Source organism: Eleginops maclovinus, chromosome 11, assembly GCF_036324505.1.
Source record: "Eleginops maclovinus isolate JMC-PN-2008 ecotype Puerto Natales chromosome 11, JC_Emac_rtc_rv5, whole genome shotgun sequence".
NCBI classification, from domain to species: Eukaryota; Metazoa; Chordata; class Actinopteri; order Perciformes; family Eleginopidae; genus Eleginops; species Eleginops maclovinus.
In genome coordinates this window covers 5,384,841-5,402,630 of record NC_086359.1, presented here as the reverse complement: position 1 = coordinate 5,402,630, position 17,790 = coordinate 5,384,841, and the positions used below count along the sequence as shown (strand labels likewise).

At 41.3% G+C, this 17,790-nt stretch overlaps 1 protein-coding gene across 3 annotated transcripts in view; it reads left to right on the top strand.

Moving 5' to 3' along the window:
* The window catches only part of nrg2a (neuregulin 2a), a 63,117-nt gene that overhangs the window by 748 nt on the left and 44,579 nt on the right, over positions 1 to 17,790 (top strand). The gene's annotated exons all lie outside the window — the stretch shown is intronic.

The following is a 17,790-nucleotide window of genomic DNA, read 5'->3' as shown; positions in this document are numbered from 1 at the left end:
TATCTGCATCCTGCAAACCCGCATTATACTATACGTTTCATGCACATGCTTATGCATATGTAACCTTTATAGTCTGCACAGATTTCTGTATTCCCTGCATTGAACCGGCTTCTTCTCTGAACATCGAGCACATGCATTTATGGACCCGGTACAATTTCAGGACCAGGGACAGCGGCCTGTATCACCGGTATCACGTGTAGAAAATCACGCTGCCCTAAGCAAATTGGTTCTCAGGCTATATTTAGGCTCACACCCGGCTTTAATTCTTTAATACCCCACACTTTGGTGTAGCCTGTATTAGACCAAGTCCTGAATGCAGACATGTATCTTCTATGCAAGCTCAGAGCTAGCAGTGTGTGTGTGTGTGTGTGTGTGTGTGTGTGTGTGTAGTCCTAACTAGAAACCGATGGGCTTGTTGTTTAAAAATACCAGAATATCAACTTTAACAGCCAGCACTTTAGTCTTCTTTCATTTTAAGATTTATGCACAAGTGGTTCAGGAATGGGCTTTGGTCAGTAGATGTCACCCTTAGGGAGACACTTCACATCACACCAAACACATGTTATTCTTTATAAGGCTTTTATTTGTGTATATTATTTACTGATGATAAAGGTTATGGTTTCAGTAAACAAATTCCGCTGCCTCATGGCTGATTGTTTCATTTAGGCTATAAAAGTCATTGATTAAGAACAATGCAGAATATTGTTGCAGTGGTGCTCATGCAGTAAGCTGCACACAAATGCACTCCATTATGTGTAGTGAATGCACACACACATAGTGTTTAAAAAATCATGTATTGTTCAGGAGCTCTGTCACAAGGTATGCTAGAGCCACCTGTCGGAAGTGTCCTTCCTGGTCTTCTCCAGCGGGTAAAATGAGTCTCTACTACTTTAATTATAAAGTGGTGTCAGTGACTGGATCCTTAAACAGTGCTTTTAACAGAGCAACTCCTTTACTTTTGTCTACTACTAATGTACCATACTAGTCAGCCTACAACACAAATTCAAACTGTGCAGCAGCTCATTTTTGAGCAAATGTAACCCATGGAATATTTTCTCTTTTACTGCCAACACAGGGTACACACTCTCACCCGGGAGTTGTGGCCTAGAAAAATGATGTGTGCCCTGCATTGCCTTCTTAAATCCTCTTATGCTGTACTCATGAGACACAAATGCTCCCCTCTCTTGATTTTGCCTCACTCACTCTGGCTTTTAAACTCATCATCCCAGTAGAGGGGTAACACAAAATGGACCTTATCACCTGTTGAGTACGTTGAATTGCCCAAACATCCCCGGTGAATTCTTCTGGCATTAAGTATGGGTTTGTCAGTGACGTGATCAAACTGGCCTGTTACCTGAGAGAGCTGCCACGCCCGCTCCCTGGGCCTCTGAAGATCTCATTTATTTAGTTCAAGGTACCCAACAACAAAGCTCGGGTTTCTCTGGTAGGTAATTGTAGTTTAGCGGCGTCTCACTCAGTGTAATTGATCTCATCACTCGTCTCTTATCTTGCCAGTTTAAACATTGCCTTTCATAAGGACGGATAAACAGCTGGTCCCTTGGCCTCTTGAGCTTCCTCCTTCATTCAGCAGGGACGCAGGATCAACAATGTTCTGTCGACTGCTTCTTTACTTTATATTAAGTCACCAACACTATATTAAATAAAGCTAATGTTTTTTAAGCCATGACACCCTGGCCTTAAAACTTAAACTGCTGCATATGCAGTTTTGTTTGGGTCCAAACATTGCTTCTATGGCAGCTTAGCACACATTTCAAATTGCCGTTGAATCCCTCTTGTGCCGAGACAAAGAAAGCTCCCAAGTGTGTTAACCAGGGGACTGAGAGTACATGCTGTACAACTCTCAAAGTGATGCAGTTGTTGTCTTCCGGCTGCCTGAAAAACAGGCTAACTAAAGGGCTTGCCACCTGCACCCCTTCCTAAGGACCCAGCTGGGAGCTCCAGGTTCCAGCCAAAGAAGAAAGGAAAATACGTTTCTTCTGATATAGATTACAACCAACAGGCTCATGTTTCTCATAGCGGCTGCCAGTGTCTCAAGCAGGCCTTGTTTTAACTGACTGTAAACATCTTGGACAAGAACTGTATCCAAAGACATGGCTGCAAGTATTTCCTGGCATTGCAAACCATGTGTCCTACATTTAATCCATACATGTACACATTTAACACATGTGTTTCATAGTGGACTACCCACTGACTACCTGAACTGAAAATGAAAATGACATTATATGGTCCTAATACAAACTTTTATTCAATGTTTGCCCTTTCTTTTCAAATGTAATCGTTGGACATCGCTGTACTTGTAATTTCAAGTAGATTAAATCTGCTTTTTAAGCTGTGATTGTTTAGTATACCAAGAGTGTTTTTGCTCAGTCAAAACCAAAATCTGGGTAATGCAACATTGGAAAGCTTTTTTTGTCTATCCATAGGTCTCACAGAGGAGACGTACTTTATTGCATTTTGTGTATGCAACTGTGTGGGTGTTTGCAGACTGGTGGGAGCATTGTGTCAGTAAAAATCGGTGCAAACACTTATGCACAAAAAAGGTCATCCAAGTCGAGGAGTAACACATCGCCCTGAAACCGCCCTCACACTTCTCTCTTGTGCATATTTATTTATCACTCATTAAGCCACTTTATTCCTCTGAAGTAAATGACTGTAACGGTGTTGTTGTGAAAACGTTCTATCGTTAATCTGTCTCCGTGAAGTCCCACTGTATGCAGGTTGCAGCTGCTGCTTTGAGGTGGTAGACAGGCAGGATTTCCCCCCCAGCTATGTATCTTTCTGTGAATTGAGAGACTCCTTTTAGAAGAGCTAGACATAGAACATGAATGACAGCTGCTGGTGGCTACTGGCTTCTGCTGTTAAACCACACATTTATCTGGCAGCAGAATGAATCTTCAGGGCTGGCTGGTCATTATACCCTAATGACGCATTCAAGGGCAGCTGTTGATCGTGGCAAAGGTGCTCATTTACTGAATATCACCAACAAGATAACTGTGTACAGGATGTGTGTTTGTTAGGATGAAAATGATTGAAGTGTTCTCAATTGTCAATGCTGTGTCTCTTGCCAAGGGCACAGGCTAATGAGATTGACCAGCAGGAAGCATGGATTTGTTTCAACCGTATGTTTGCTGAGATTTCTTTCATTGATGTAGACTTGCTGCCCCGCCGAATCTCCGCTCAGCTACTCTACTCTGACAAGATGATGTATATTTATAAGATGTATGAAAAAAGGGCATGGCCATTTTCAGTAATTGGTCCCTCATTTCCCTTTCCTATTAAGCGCTTTCGCACAATCACTCAGACTTTTACTCCACATTTCTAAAGACATCGTTTTACATGCTGTTATGACACAGTGAGCATGTTGGGTCTCTATCTTTTGTGTATATAAATGTCACAATCAAGCCGTTAATGATCTGTTTTTCTGGTAGAGTTGAGGTTTACTGATTCTGGGTCGTGGTTGATGTTGTTTGCAGAGCACATATGTGTGTTTGGAGGTAGTAGTAGAAGTATCCTATTGTGAGAGCCAATACTTAGTGTCTACTACAGTGTCAGTGATCCATATATATTTTCGAACATCATGGACATCTGAAGAATGATGCAGGCTTGCAGAGGTTAGATGACTAAAACAGAAGTGAGGAATTTCTACTCCAACTTTAGTCTTCTCAGCATTTACTTTGAAGATCCGTTCACTCAGCAGTCTCTTCAAATTGCATCAGTCTACGCTTCATTATCCACCAAAGAAAAACATGTTTAAAAAACAAATACAAAACGTAAAGCTCACATAGTATTGTTATTTGAAACAAACATAATATCATACCACAGGATCATTTTATAACTTTTATTCTGAAGTGTGATATTTTCTTTACATATGTTTTGGTTAGTCATGCAATTTCTAGTGCATTGGAGCTGCTATATTGTGCAATTGTACTTACTGTATAACATCTGCTGTTGGCTGAAACTTAGACAGCCCTGCAGCTATCAGTGTGAAGAATAGAGCTCCAAACAAAAGGATTCATTTCATCATGTCAGTCTTTTCTCATCTAAACAAGTAACTCAAAGTCCAAGCTGTTATCTTTTAAATATCTTAGTTTTCGGTTCACAAAGAGAAACATCTAAATGATATAAACATAGGAAAGCACAACATCTTCAGCTTTGATGCTAAAGCCTGTTTTTTTTATTCAATTTTTGCATGAAATTTTAGCAGATAATCAATTATGGAAATAGTTATGATAGTTAACTTTCTCTCGATCGATTAGTCCACTACTTGTCGCTGCTCTGTTAAAGACATGGTGCATATTGTAAAGAATATCCATGCTGTAAACCGAAACCTTTCTTCCAACTGTCACACCCTAATCAACATTTTTTTGCTGGCATTGCCCCACATTAATACATTTCTAGGCTTGAAGGCAAACATACTATTTATCTGAATGAAGCCATTGCTTACATTAAACTGTACAGTAGCTTATAACATTAGGCATGATGACAGATGACAGCTTTCCTCCTAGTGGTTAAATATACCTGAAGTACATGATATGTTTTGCCATGTAAAAGCAATAGGAAATGGACAATTGAATATTTTAATACCATATATGATCAGCACTTATTGAAGTCCCACATCTGCAGAGCGAGTGTCGGATTCAGAAATATAATTAGCATCACAACATCATTTTGACTTGAGGTAGAGTTTGAGTTACAGTTATAGATGCCATCATAGCTAGCATTATTTAGAGTTATATTTTCATCCACCTGAATGAAATTCTCCTTGTGTGTTTCTTTCGATCTCTACGTGCTGCAACATATATTTAGTTTGTAGCTAGCTTGAAGGTTGTGCCGTAGCTAGTTGGTCACTTACCTTGTATGTCTCTAATTTGGTGCTGGGCAGGTGGCGTACACTCAGTTCATTGAACCTTTCCACCGGAGAACATCTGTGCAGTGCTATTAAAGATGACTAGTGGTTTGAATTTTGCATGGCGCCTTCTGTCTTTCAAAAATTGTTAGCCGTCAGCAGCAGGCAGAGAAGTCATCTGTAGGACCGCTAATGTTTTCTGATCATTAAACCATATGTAGCGTGTGTATAAAGACATGGTGCTATAGTAAAGAATATCCATCTTAAACCGTCAGATTCTTCCTAACCTGTTCACTAACAACATCTTTTTGCTGGCGGTGCTCGCCCATAACATTCAGGCTGAAGGCAAACATATATTTTGCTGATGAAGGGCCATTGCTATACATTAACCGTCCAGTACTTATCAACACTTAGGCATGTGACAGATGAGTTTCCTCCATGTGATTAGTGTTATATAGCTGAGTCAGATTTTTTTGCCATGTAAAGCATAGGAATGGACGATGAATTTTAAACCATATCATCTGCACTATTGAAGTCCAATCTGCAAGCGGTGTAGGTTCAGAATATAATTAGCATACACTCATTGACCTGAGGACGTTGAGTTACAGTTATAGATGCCATCATAGCTGCATTTGAAGTTATTTTCGCCACGATGAATCCGGTATCTCCTTGTGACTTTCTCGATCTCTACTGCTGATAAAATCCCATCATGTAGCCAGACCTCCATCTTGCACAGTGCAAAGTGGTTTAGAGAATTGATGGCACAAAGTTATTAAGAAAAGGGGATCCCAACTTACCTGAAGGTAAGGTATCTCTGTCTTCTAAGTTGTGGCAGACATAAGATTTCTCCCCTCTGCATTCTAATTAAAAAAATACTTACATCCTCCAAACTTTATATTGAGCTAAATAAAGAAGGGACAGGAGTTGTGTGAGATTTGTGGGTGTCTGGTATTGCAAATATGAGAAAGTGAAAACAATGCTGTGTTTTTGTTAGAACACCTTGAATTAAACTGTACATGCCCCTACTACAACAAAAGATCCTCATTCAATGAAACGCATCTCTCTTTGATGAGCTACATCGCTGTTTTCCTATAAAAGTTGTTATCACTTTTTAATTCTGCTGTAAAGCGCTTCACCACAGAACTGAAACACTCGCAGCCTTTATGAGTGGTTTAACATGAGTTTAGTTCTACATGAGGGGTTTAACCACTCTACTGTGACAGATATTTTCCGCCGTTTTGAACGTCTGTTAACGTGCCCTTTGATTTCACACACACCACAGCAAGCTTTGGATGATTAAATAATACAGAACTATGTCTGGGCTCATGGAGAATAATGGGATTATTCTAAGTTCAGCTGGATAAGAACTATGAGAACAAGTCTGCAGTGCCACGCGGTTCAATGCTTGTAATATAACAAATTAATGCTCCACCGTAAACTGCTTCAGTTGGAGTCGCAAGTAATTACAAAATATTTGTTAGATGTTGAGAGGGTCATTTCAGCAGAGGTAGTTTGAATGGGGCAGACAAGCCATGATTTTAATCTTTGGATAAAGTCTTTTTGCATCAAAGACAAAATATGCTTTGCCTAAAATATGGCTTTTATCTCCTTTCTGTATTGGCATTTTGTACTAATAATGAATAATAAGGGGCGGCTGTGGCTCAGTGGGCTAGTGCGTTGAGCTTCGGATCAGGGGAGCACAGTTTTAATCCACACTGCAGTCAGCATGTCCTTGTGTCCTTGGGTTAGACACTTCACCCCAATGTGCTCCTGTGGGGATTGGCCACAGTATTGAGTGTATGCAAGTTGCTTTGGATAAGAAAATGTAATAATCATTTTTGGATTCATTTTAAATTCTCCTATCTTAAATGTAATGTTTATAATTTATTTAAAAATATATAATTATAATTAGAGAAAAAAGGACAGATATTATTACGATCATAATATATAAATACTTTTTTTTACAAAAATATATATAATTTATTAACACATTTAGAATCACAAGTGCTGGATATTTTCCCGCTTCATCAAGGCTTTTTGTTTTGCCATTGCGAGAAACTTGGATAAAAAGTCACAATTATTTTTGTATGATTTAAAAAAAAACACATTGGTGGTTTTACATACATGATCTTATTTCTTAAACCATTGGGATCATCTGCTGCTGTAGCTTGCTAACAGCTGGCTGAAATCCGCCTTCAGACAGAGGAGCAGAGTGGGATTGGGTCGGATTTTGCCGGTGAGAACGCAGATTAGTTTATACATAATGTCACATCTGGTAATCTCTGGTAATCTCAGGCTTGTGTCATACAATGGGAGGAAAGCTGCTTTTGGAGGAACAAAACTACTTAGAGCAGAATTTGACTATTTTTAGAGAGGACACATGCATTTATGGGTTTGGTGGCATTTGTCTTATGCTTTCAATACTAAGCCAGGAGATCATTTGGTATTTGTGTGGATTCCTGAATAAAGAATATGCCTTTTACCAAAGAAATGAACGTAAGGTCTGTAAAAGGAGAGCTCTTTTTATGTGGACTTCAACAGATGACCTTGTAATGACAACTAGAAGATTAAGAAAGTGAAATACAAACACCTATAAAGCAATCCCTTTGTAAATGTATTACTGTGTGAAGCTTTATTAATGGAGATACATTTAATCTTTGAAAAGAGTAAGCCTGTTTCGTCACATATTACACATTGCATAATTTTCTATAAAACTTTAGTTTGTTTTTATATTTTCTAGAATATCTAGAGGTGTAAATGATATATCTAGACCATAACACTGTATTTACAAGAGCATGTATTCCTTAAATTTGACCTTTGGATGAGCTTCAGTGAGATTTACAGGAAGTACAGTCTCTTATGTATATAAATAAAAGGTAATTTTAGACATTTTGCTATTTTCAGAATTGAAAAACTCCTAAATTATTGGGTTTTTTTCTGTGTACAGTTTATCACTACCATTACTGTCCAGCAGCAAGCAGCTTTTTATTCAGTGAGAACTAAGCTGCCTGTAATCTGAGATGACAAAGTAGAATTTAAAGTAAATCTCATACTAAACAGATCCTCAGTCTAACAAAAAAAATGTTTACAGTATTTTGGTTTACCCTCTGTGATCTCAGCTCAGTCCTTATCTGTCTGCTTAACTGACAATTAGGAGTCTGAGTTTTTCCAACCCACTGAAGAATGTTGCCTTCACCACAATGAGGCAGTATATGATCAGGAAGCAGGAGGAACACCGAAAACTTAAAAGAGATGTGTCCGTTGGGAATGTCCCAGCAGTTGCTAGACTCCCTGCCCCTGCGGCTGGAGCCGTGTCAAAAACAGTCAAAAGCCCACAGTCCCGGCACAGGCTGTGAAATATGTACAGGATAACAACTGTGGAAGTCCCTGCCATTTGGATATGAGTTTGTTCACAAGAGGAAGGCATCTTTTTTTTTGTGTTACCCCTTAGCTGTTCATACTGCAGTCAGATATTTGACTAACTCGACTGTAATGGTGTCCCTCAGGGAGAAGCAATCATGTACAGTGTTGGAAGGAGGTCAAAAAGATGACCAGTGATAACTCTGAGCTGTTGTGTAAATGGAAATGTCCATGGCTGCCTCCACAACTGGATATCCTCCAGAAAACAATCAGCCCGTATGAATAGTAGTGGATAAGATTGATACATTACACGCTCGATGTCCTGAATCACAAACTTTAAAAAAAAATATGTCCGTCCATCTCCTCACCTGATGCCACTGTTTAGTGTGCTTGTGTTGGCCTGCGCTGTGTGAGTTGTATGCCACTGCTTTGTGAAGGCAGTTTAAGTTTGCACTGCCTTTTGAATCATTCAGTAATTTGCAGCTATCTTGGGCTGCAATACTCTTCCTTCACAGGCTGCAGCCAGTGCATGTAATTAAATATTTAAGAGTTTTTTTTTCTGCGCACAGCATGAAAGGTTGTTAACCAAATTAACCCTTTAATGTTGTGAAATAGTACCAGAAATAAACAGGAAATCAGAAATGAAAGTTACGAACATAGACCATGTACGGTACAGCTCAGAAAAGGTCTATTCTTCTTGTACTGTAGTTTAGCATTACGATAGCTTTGTAGTTTAAATAAATCCCAGAACAGAAAACAGGTCAATCACCAGAATTAATTAAATATTATCATCCCTTGGTTTATGGCATTGAGTCAGGAATGTGTTACTCAGAAATGAAAGTATGCAATAATTCTATAAAATGGGCAACAGATTGACCAATACTAGGCTTTCTTCAGTGCTATAAACCTTTGCATTTGATTATTTACCCTGTTTAGTCTGGTAATCCAGCACTGGATCAATGCATGTGAATTGCATAACTGAGCAATCCACGTAATCTTATTTTTCAATGATCTTAATTCTTATAAAGCTGATTTGCTCCCGCAAATATTTAACTGGTTACTGTGGCATGTAAAAATATTGTTCTGCCAACTCCTGCTGCTTGTTATGTGTTAACTCACACTGACACCGGGTTAGATTCGCAGTTGACGGATCTCCAACTTTTTATAAACCGCATAATTCCACCACCAGACTTGTTGTCAGCAGTGCCAGATCACACAAATGACTGCTGAAATCCACATTGTGTTGACATGTTTGAGAACTATTGCTCTGAGGGAGGGGAGGGTGAAGCTGGCGGGCACACGTTTTCATGTTCCTTCTCCTGAAGATCTTTGTAGCTGTGGGCGTAGCACTACCGACCACACATTCCATAATATGCCATAAACTGGTTCATAGATGTCAACAATGATCCTCAATCGCAGGATATCAAAGGTTTGTGTAAACAACACAAGGTTGTCAATGTCAACCTCAGCTTTATCTTATTTATGAATATGTCCATTGTCTTGTTGCCAATGATAGTGAAGGACACGAGTTCAACTTTTTGTTGCATGCTACGCGTCTCCATTTTTTTATGCATGCGCATATTTTTGTGATTTGTCGCTGGTGCATAGATTAGTCTGTTAAAGAGCAAGTTGGTGACGTTTAGAATATGCAGCTTGTTAAAAATGTTTTATTACAGCGGTTTGTGAATGAACACCTGCCCTTCAGTTATGCATTCTCTCTGGGCGCTTCTCCATTGCTGCGTCTCCTCACTAAGGTGTCAGGTAGGTTCACAGGAAGCGACATGATACTGAAGGTAGCCTTTCACTGCAGACTCATTCTGTAGCATTCATTTACCATTTCCTCACTCTTACCATGCACCACATTCTGCGTCTGCTCCTGGTTTTATCTGTAGATCTGAGTTTGTTATGTTATGTCATAATATGAATTTCAGATGACAGCCTTTTGGCCATTTTTTAGGTCATATTTCGATACAGGTAATTTACTGGGACTGGCATGCTACTTACATTCAGAACTATGTTTACCTGCATATTCTAACATTTACAGCGTTTTAAAATAATGTTTTTTTCTGCATCAAGATAAGCTTCAGTGAGTTTCGTAAGGTATGCATGCAATATAACTCCACGTCTTTGTAGATGCTTGCCACTGCTTGGGTGTGTTGTGCTTGGTTAATTGTCTGAATTTTCTTTTAAAGTGCATTAGCTATCAATCTGTGTCAGCAAGCATATGCATGTTTTCCTGCGTCAGTTGTAAGATGGCTAGTTTTGTCTGCATGATTAGCCCCGTGAAGCCCTGGAAAAATATAATACCCTTTTAAGTGGGTGTTTGTCCAAAAGTGTAATAACTGTTGGTTATAAATGTCCAGAGAAAGCTGACAGTGTCCATGACAGGAACTTCAACAAAACGATAGGGAACAAAAGGACCATGGGAAGGGCAACTGTGTTTGTGTGCAGCATGTTGAAGTGTTGAAAAGAGGGGCTGCCGGCACACCCGCTGGGCGCCTCCCGATGTGTTTAAGGGACGTGTCCGGCCATGTTCACCCCACACACACACAGCACATATCCTGAGAGAGGTTTGTTTCCTCAGGTATGCTGTAGGTGTGGATTGATGTGTGTCTTAACATGAAAAGACTTTTAACAGAATGGAATGGCTTGTTAGCTGTGTTTGGAAGTGGACCAAAAGAAATCATATTTACCTCAACAGTGAAGGGGTCTCCTGCTTTGACTAAGAGGTTTTGTTTCAGCAGAGTCGAGAGAAAACATGCATTCATAGCGTGGCTGAGATGGATTGCCAAATTCTGTGGTCCGGGATTGAGCTTTGCCATCCTGGACGTAACACTGAGGAGGAGCTGATCAAATATTATGACTGCTGACTCACAGAATAACTTGTAAACAACTCCACACACTCATTCTTGAATATTTACAGTAACTACGTGGCTATTTAGACATATTGCCATTAACATCATCCCACTATAAGATGACCAGATACTTGACATTTCCTCTCACAGCGGGTTGTGCGTGTTGTCTGCATTTCCTAAAACTGTGACGCCATCAATTTGCAAATCCTAGAGTTTTTCCAGAATATTCTCGGAAATTTAAGAAAAATCCCCTCAGGGGTTTTATCCACATTCACAAGGTTTGTACTGTACCTTCTTAAATAACACCTCTTAAGGGTAAATTCCCAAGTTTGTTTCTCTTGCCATCTCTAAGATCGAACAACATTGCAAAATAAAGTAAATCAGACTTAAGAGAGAGAGACAACTTTTTGACATTCGGATGGTCATTTTGTTAGTGCCATTGTAGCATTGACCTCCAGATCTGTCTTTGGTTTCTCAAGCTCCCAACACTGCATTTACTTCCTCACAAACGGCACGACAACCGTGATTAAAATATATCCTGTGTACTGATTGTCAAAAGCAGGGAAAAATCCATCTGCTTGTTCATCAATCCTTAGCAACATGGCTAACAGACTAGCAGACAGGCTAACGTTACAGTCCAAAGCAAGAATCCCAAAGAGACCCAGAGCTCAGTGCTATACTTTAGTCGGATTAAAACACCTGATATTATAAATAAGTTGGAAGGTTTTGTTACTCAGGAGAAATAACATTTTCCATCACTCTTCTTCTTTGCCTCATCTGTCTCCGGGCTCTTGTATACCAAGTAGAGTTTCCATAGTTAACATTTCTCTGGTTGCTGCACCCTCCGTTACCTGACGTTAGCTACTTTAACATTTAAGAGTTATCATCGTGGAAAGTGGCCCCTGGTAAGCAGTGAGGTGACTGTGGCTGCGAGGTAGTGCGGTCGTCTTTCATCCAGAAGGTTGTGGGTTCGATCCTAGCAATCAACATGTCGATGTGCAAGATTTGCTACCGATGGCATGGCCAATGGTGTATGAACATTGAGGGGTCGAAAAGACTGGATAAAGCGCTATATAAGTACAAATCCATTTAGTCTATATCTCTAGAGTTTTTATTGTGAAAGGCAGTTTGAAATCTGGAGCCAGACAGATGTTCATCTATTTATTTATTTTAAAGCAAGATTTATGTGGAACAAATCCATATGCAGATGGTGTTTTTATTCCATAACTTATACATTATGCAATCAAAATAAACTTCATAATGATGAGTTTTAGCTAATGTGTTATTGCCAGTTAAAGTAAACTTATGAATCCATCCAATTCATCTATCTGTTGTATCTGCTCATAATTTAGATGATAAAAGCATGCGCGCCTGTCTGTGTGTACGGGGATGTGTGTTTTGGTAGTACACTGTTACTCTATCCTTTACCCTTGCTTTCTTCTGAACTTCCACCGGTGCGTCTGCTCATTATTGTGTGGCTCTAATCTGGAGGGGACAGGACTGGGTGCAGAAGTGTATTTATCTTCCTGCACAAATAGGACCTCTTTCCGTCTGGTCCCTGCTCAGCTTGTTGTTGAAAGATAGTGAGCAGCGTAGAGCAAGCTTGTAGTTGTGTGTGTGTGTGTGTGTGTGTGTGTGTGTGTGTGCGCACGGGTGAACTGAGATGTGTCCCAGCTGGCCCACAGACCAGCACACTAACCATCACCTCACTGCAGCAAATGCAGACAAAAGAGGAATATATCTCCCTTGTGATATTGATACCCCTTAACTCGGGGGGTGTTTCACCCTAAATGAGAAAGCAACATTCCTCCCAGAGGTCTGTTGTACTTGTAAAAGCCGGTAAGATCAGCGGTACAGAAAGTCCCTGTTGTGTGAGTCGTGTAACCCTGTTTCCGCTTTTCCTCCATCACATCTGTTGGGATGTGTACTTTTGCTACGCATTGTCTAGGCATGTTTCTTTTCATAACCCTGTTGTCTCCATGACATTAGGCTCGCAAAGCAACAGTTATCACACAACAAATGGCCCTGAGCCAGGAAATCACTGCAGGCAAGTCAGTATCCTGAATCAAAACAAATCGTACCGTGAAAAATAACACAAAAGATGGCTTTTGTTTTCATCCTGACACGACTCTCTAAAGCTGTTCGGAGAGAACTATCGTTGACCTCGGTTTTTGGTGTCAAAGAGTTGCCTCTAACCTGTCCCCTCCGCCTACAAACATGGATTAGTATTATATTCTTACATCATGACTTTTTGAGCAATAATTAATACCCTGATGGCTAAACCTCAGCTATTACATTCTAAACCTTTTGCACAGCTCCTCCATCAATAAGCTTCTCGTGGTGGCTTGCCTATTTCGAAAAAAAAACTATAGCTTTAGCTAGCTTTGACCTCCTTCTTAGTGCCGGGGTTGTCAGTCACTGGTGGCTTGGCAATGACTTTAACTCCTAGACTGGGTGGATGGGGCTTTTTGGAGCCGCGCAGTCCTTCTGTCGCTCTGAGATGACCCAACCAAAGTCCTGGCTTCCTGTCCGCCATGCCTTGGCCTGCCAGAGCACAGTGTGTGGCCATCCTGGCACCATCAACTGGGGCCACTCTCTTGCCCACTTATCAAGCTCACTCAATTTGAGAACGCCTTGATCTGGTCTTATGCCGCCAAAGTGTGATCTGAGCTTACACATGCGTAGTGGCCTGTTTTTCAGGAAAAGCCTACATGGGTGAAAAACAAACAAAAGAGATAAGACGGACCCTTGATAAGCCCAAACTCTGCTATGAGAGGCAAAAGCAAAAATGCAAATTATTTTATTTTTTTACCAAGAAGCTCGTTCCACTCAGTGTGAAACTCTGTGTCCTCATTGTGACATGTTTGTGTTGCTCCAAAAGCACATTCTGGAGATAAAGGACAAGTGCAGAGCACAAAAGGAATTTGATTTGATGCGAAGAATGCAAAGCAGAGAGCGGATGCACGCATGTTATTGAAGGGGGGGCGGTTGCTGATAAGAGCACAACCTTCCCTTATTTTCCCTTGTGTAAATTTACACTTCTAGTTCAAGTTTTATAAATGTCTGAAAGGTTAATTGATAGACTCATTTAAAGTGAAGAGACATTTATCACTGATATTAATATCTAGTTTTGTTGTCATGTGTTTGCTCAAAGTAATTTGTGAAGGGTCATCGTGTCCAAGTATGCATGTACAGACAATAAAAATGATGATATTCATGGCTGAACTGAACATTTAAAATGTTATTTTAAGATCGTATGGATTTTTGTCACATCTTCTCACACATGATATGCAATGACGACAAGAGCAGTTGGTTTTTTGAGGGGAAAAATGTGTGCGCAATGGTAAGAAATCACAACAAGCCTGACGTTATGCTATGATTCAGAGGTCTTAAAAGTCTGTTTTGTAAATGAACGACAGGGGGATGGTTTTTATTAGGTACATCACGAGTGGAAAACAGGTCCATTTTGACCCATGGGCTTCTTCTATTTACATGTGGATGCACCTGTGTGTTTGTATGCGTATGCGTACGTGCGTGTTTGAGGGGGTCTGTTTGTATTTGAGTGTGACAGTGTATACTTTGTCGGCCCGAGGACACTTAACTAAAGTGTGTGTTGTCCTCTCTGGTGAGAGCACACATATGTGTTTGCATGAAGACCTGGTACTATGTGGGTGTGTGTTTGATAAACTGTGAGAGCATGTGGGAGAATGTTTGTCTATTCATCTGGGTGAGAGCAGGAAAGAAAGAGCAGAATGAGGAGGTGGAAGAGATCTGCTTCCAGCCTCTATCTTCAAGTCAATCTGCTCACAGTCACACAAAAACCTCTTTATCTCTCTCCCTTAGACAGAGGGGAGGGAGACAGGCAGAGAGAGAGACACAGACGGAGAGGAAGAAAAATAAATGCGTTTTAAAAAGAGGGAAAGTAAAGAGGGTAAAGGGAGACAGATTCAATCAGGCAGCTTTAAGAAGATAGAGCGGATTTTTGTTTAAGAGGATCATCAAAGTCATGCTCAGACAGCATCTGCCATTAAAAGTATTTGTGCTATTTCAGTATCGGCGCAATAAGCTATTATTGTCCAATTGAGAGGCTCTTAGTGAGATGTTCAGGATGTGGCACGTCAACTTTGATACGGAAGTTTTATCCCAGATCGACGAGCAAAACATTATTTTACAGTGTTCCCTACTTTGGCCGCAGTGGAAGTTGAGTGGCAATTGACATCCTCTACAGCTCTCACTGTGTCCTCTCATACAACGCATATAGAGCACACACACTCAGTCTTTCGCTCAGATGCTTCAACACATAACTGTGAACGATGGCAAAGAGAGGCGTCAATTTTCAGTGATGAAACATGCAGTCGTGTCTCAGCGTAGGTGTGTCTGTCTGCCCACAGAACAAGCAGAAAGAGCTCAAAAATCAAATAAATCAACCTTGGCTTAATTGCAGGTCTGACACAAATGCATGGCTGTCATTTGCAGTGCAGCTCTGGCAGCCGTCCAGATAAGGATGACGATCAGTAAGAGTTTGGAGGCACAGAGATCACATCTGGCAACAGGGCTGCTTTGGGGTGTGTATGTGTGTGTATGTGTGGCTGCCGTGGTGCTGGCCTGTTATTGCAGTATCATGCCCCATTGGCTGATGAGTTGCTATGCTCATCTCTTGTTCCTTTCAGCCCCAATCAAAACTGTCACAATATGAGTCAGCGTGGCCATAAGTGGGTCCGATGCCTCTCACCATTAGATCAATCAGTCTTGTGACATACCGGTCAGATTTTAATCCAGCGCCGAAGCCACTGGTGGTGTGATGGGCTCGTGAAAGCTGGCTAGTGACAGACGGAGGCTGGAGTAGAGCTGGAAAACTGAACAAACTGAGAGGCTAAAGAGCTGAATTCTCATTTTCTCAGTGGCCTTGAGAGTGGAGCATGCTCAGTGCTGATGTTTGTCATCTCTCCCTCTCCGAGATGCTACTGCAGTGCTTCCCAGCAGGCTTGGCACGGGCTTACTCATGGACATCTCTCTTATGGAGCAATACAGTGGCCAGGCTGCAGCTGCTCGGTGGATACCTCTGCCTGTGTTTCTTTATATCACTGTGTGTTTCTCTGCGGCTCTCCCGTGTCACCTTTCTTCCATTCCTGCCTCTCGCACTCTTTCTCCCATTGTGTTTCTTACACATTATCTCATACTTTCTCGCCCGCATCCTTTTTCGTGTCTCACTCTCCCCGTGTCTCATCCTCACTCCGCCCTTCCACATCCCTCTCTCTCTCTTTCTCTTTCTCTATCTCTCTCTCTCTCTCTCTCTCTCTCTCACACACATACTCTAGTTGCTACCCTTAAGACTGTGGTTACCATGGTGACAGCTATGTGCTGCGGAAACGTCAAAGAAGCTGCATCCACCCAGGATCACTTCCTTGTTCAACACTTAAATTCTTTTCTCACTGTTTCTCTTTGATCTCTAAATGCCAAAGAGCCATGCTTGATTTGAATGCATCAGTGCATGTGTTATGTTGTAAATGAGGCTGTAAATGTGCTATTTGGTCTCCTTTGATCCAATCTCAACTGTTGCTGAGCAGAGTCCTTACTGACACTCAGTTTTGGAAACTCGTTTGACCTTGATACAGCTGACCTTGAAAAAAAAAAGCCCCTTCCTCTGGGCTTCCAGGTGTCACTGACATTGATTTGTGTGCTGTCTGTCTTTAAAGGGGCTTCACCGGCCCGCCCAGTCACATAAGATTCGTCACATGCCTCTCATCTTTAGCCTGTCATTCATACAAAGGGCTACTTGCACAGACGGACACACTACACATCTAACCGCTAATGGAAAGCTGCGAGACTGGCAGCATCAAGCAGATCATATTTATGAGTTTTATGCAATCTCCTTGGTCTGTGCTGACAACAGATACTGCTGCTGGATGAGCAGGTTTTTATTTGCTCCCCTGTGTTGTTCCCACAACACACCTCAGTGCACGGTCATCTGAGGGAGCAGATGCCTTATTAAGAGGTGAATATCAGCAGGTGGGGCTGTTTCTGTTCATCTGATGAAGAAGACATTATTTTCACACCCTAGTTTCATTCCCACGTTACACCTTTGTCCTCTCATCTCCTTTCCTTCCCTCTTTTTTTCTGTCCTATCCTTTTTCCCTCTTACATCCAGGTTTTCTCTTACTCTGCCCCCCCCCCCCCTCCTTGCCCTTGCTTCACCTCTGAGAGTTTGTGTTAAAAGCATGCACTATGCCCTACTTTAAGCCCCCCTCCTACACCCATATACACTTTGTTGGCAAAAAAGGCAGACAGATGTAAACAACACACCTAATGGCTGTTTAAAGCCATTATGTCTAAAAAGATAAACTCTGCTGCCTGTGAGAGGGCAGGAGTGCTGTTGAGCGGTATCCATGTGATGATGTGCAGGTATGCTGTCCTAGGAGGGGGCTGCTCAGCTCCATCATACAGGAAAGCTGTCTCCCCTATTTGGGGGACAGCAAGGAAGGATTAGGAGGATGGGGGGAGGATGGCAGAGATGGGGCCTGTGGAGCATTTATGAGCAGGGCATACAAAGGATCAATGTCAGAACTTTCAGGGGTTGTCTCTGTTTCTTTTTTTTTTTTTTTGGGATATGCGCTTCAAGTGATACTCCTCCCACACTGGCCCACTGTGCCCCTCCACCTCCAGACCCTGTTCCAAGGACGGCCCACGGCTGTTGAAAAACAGCAGATG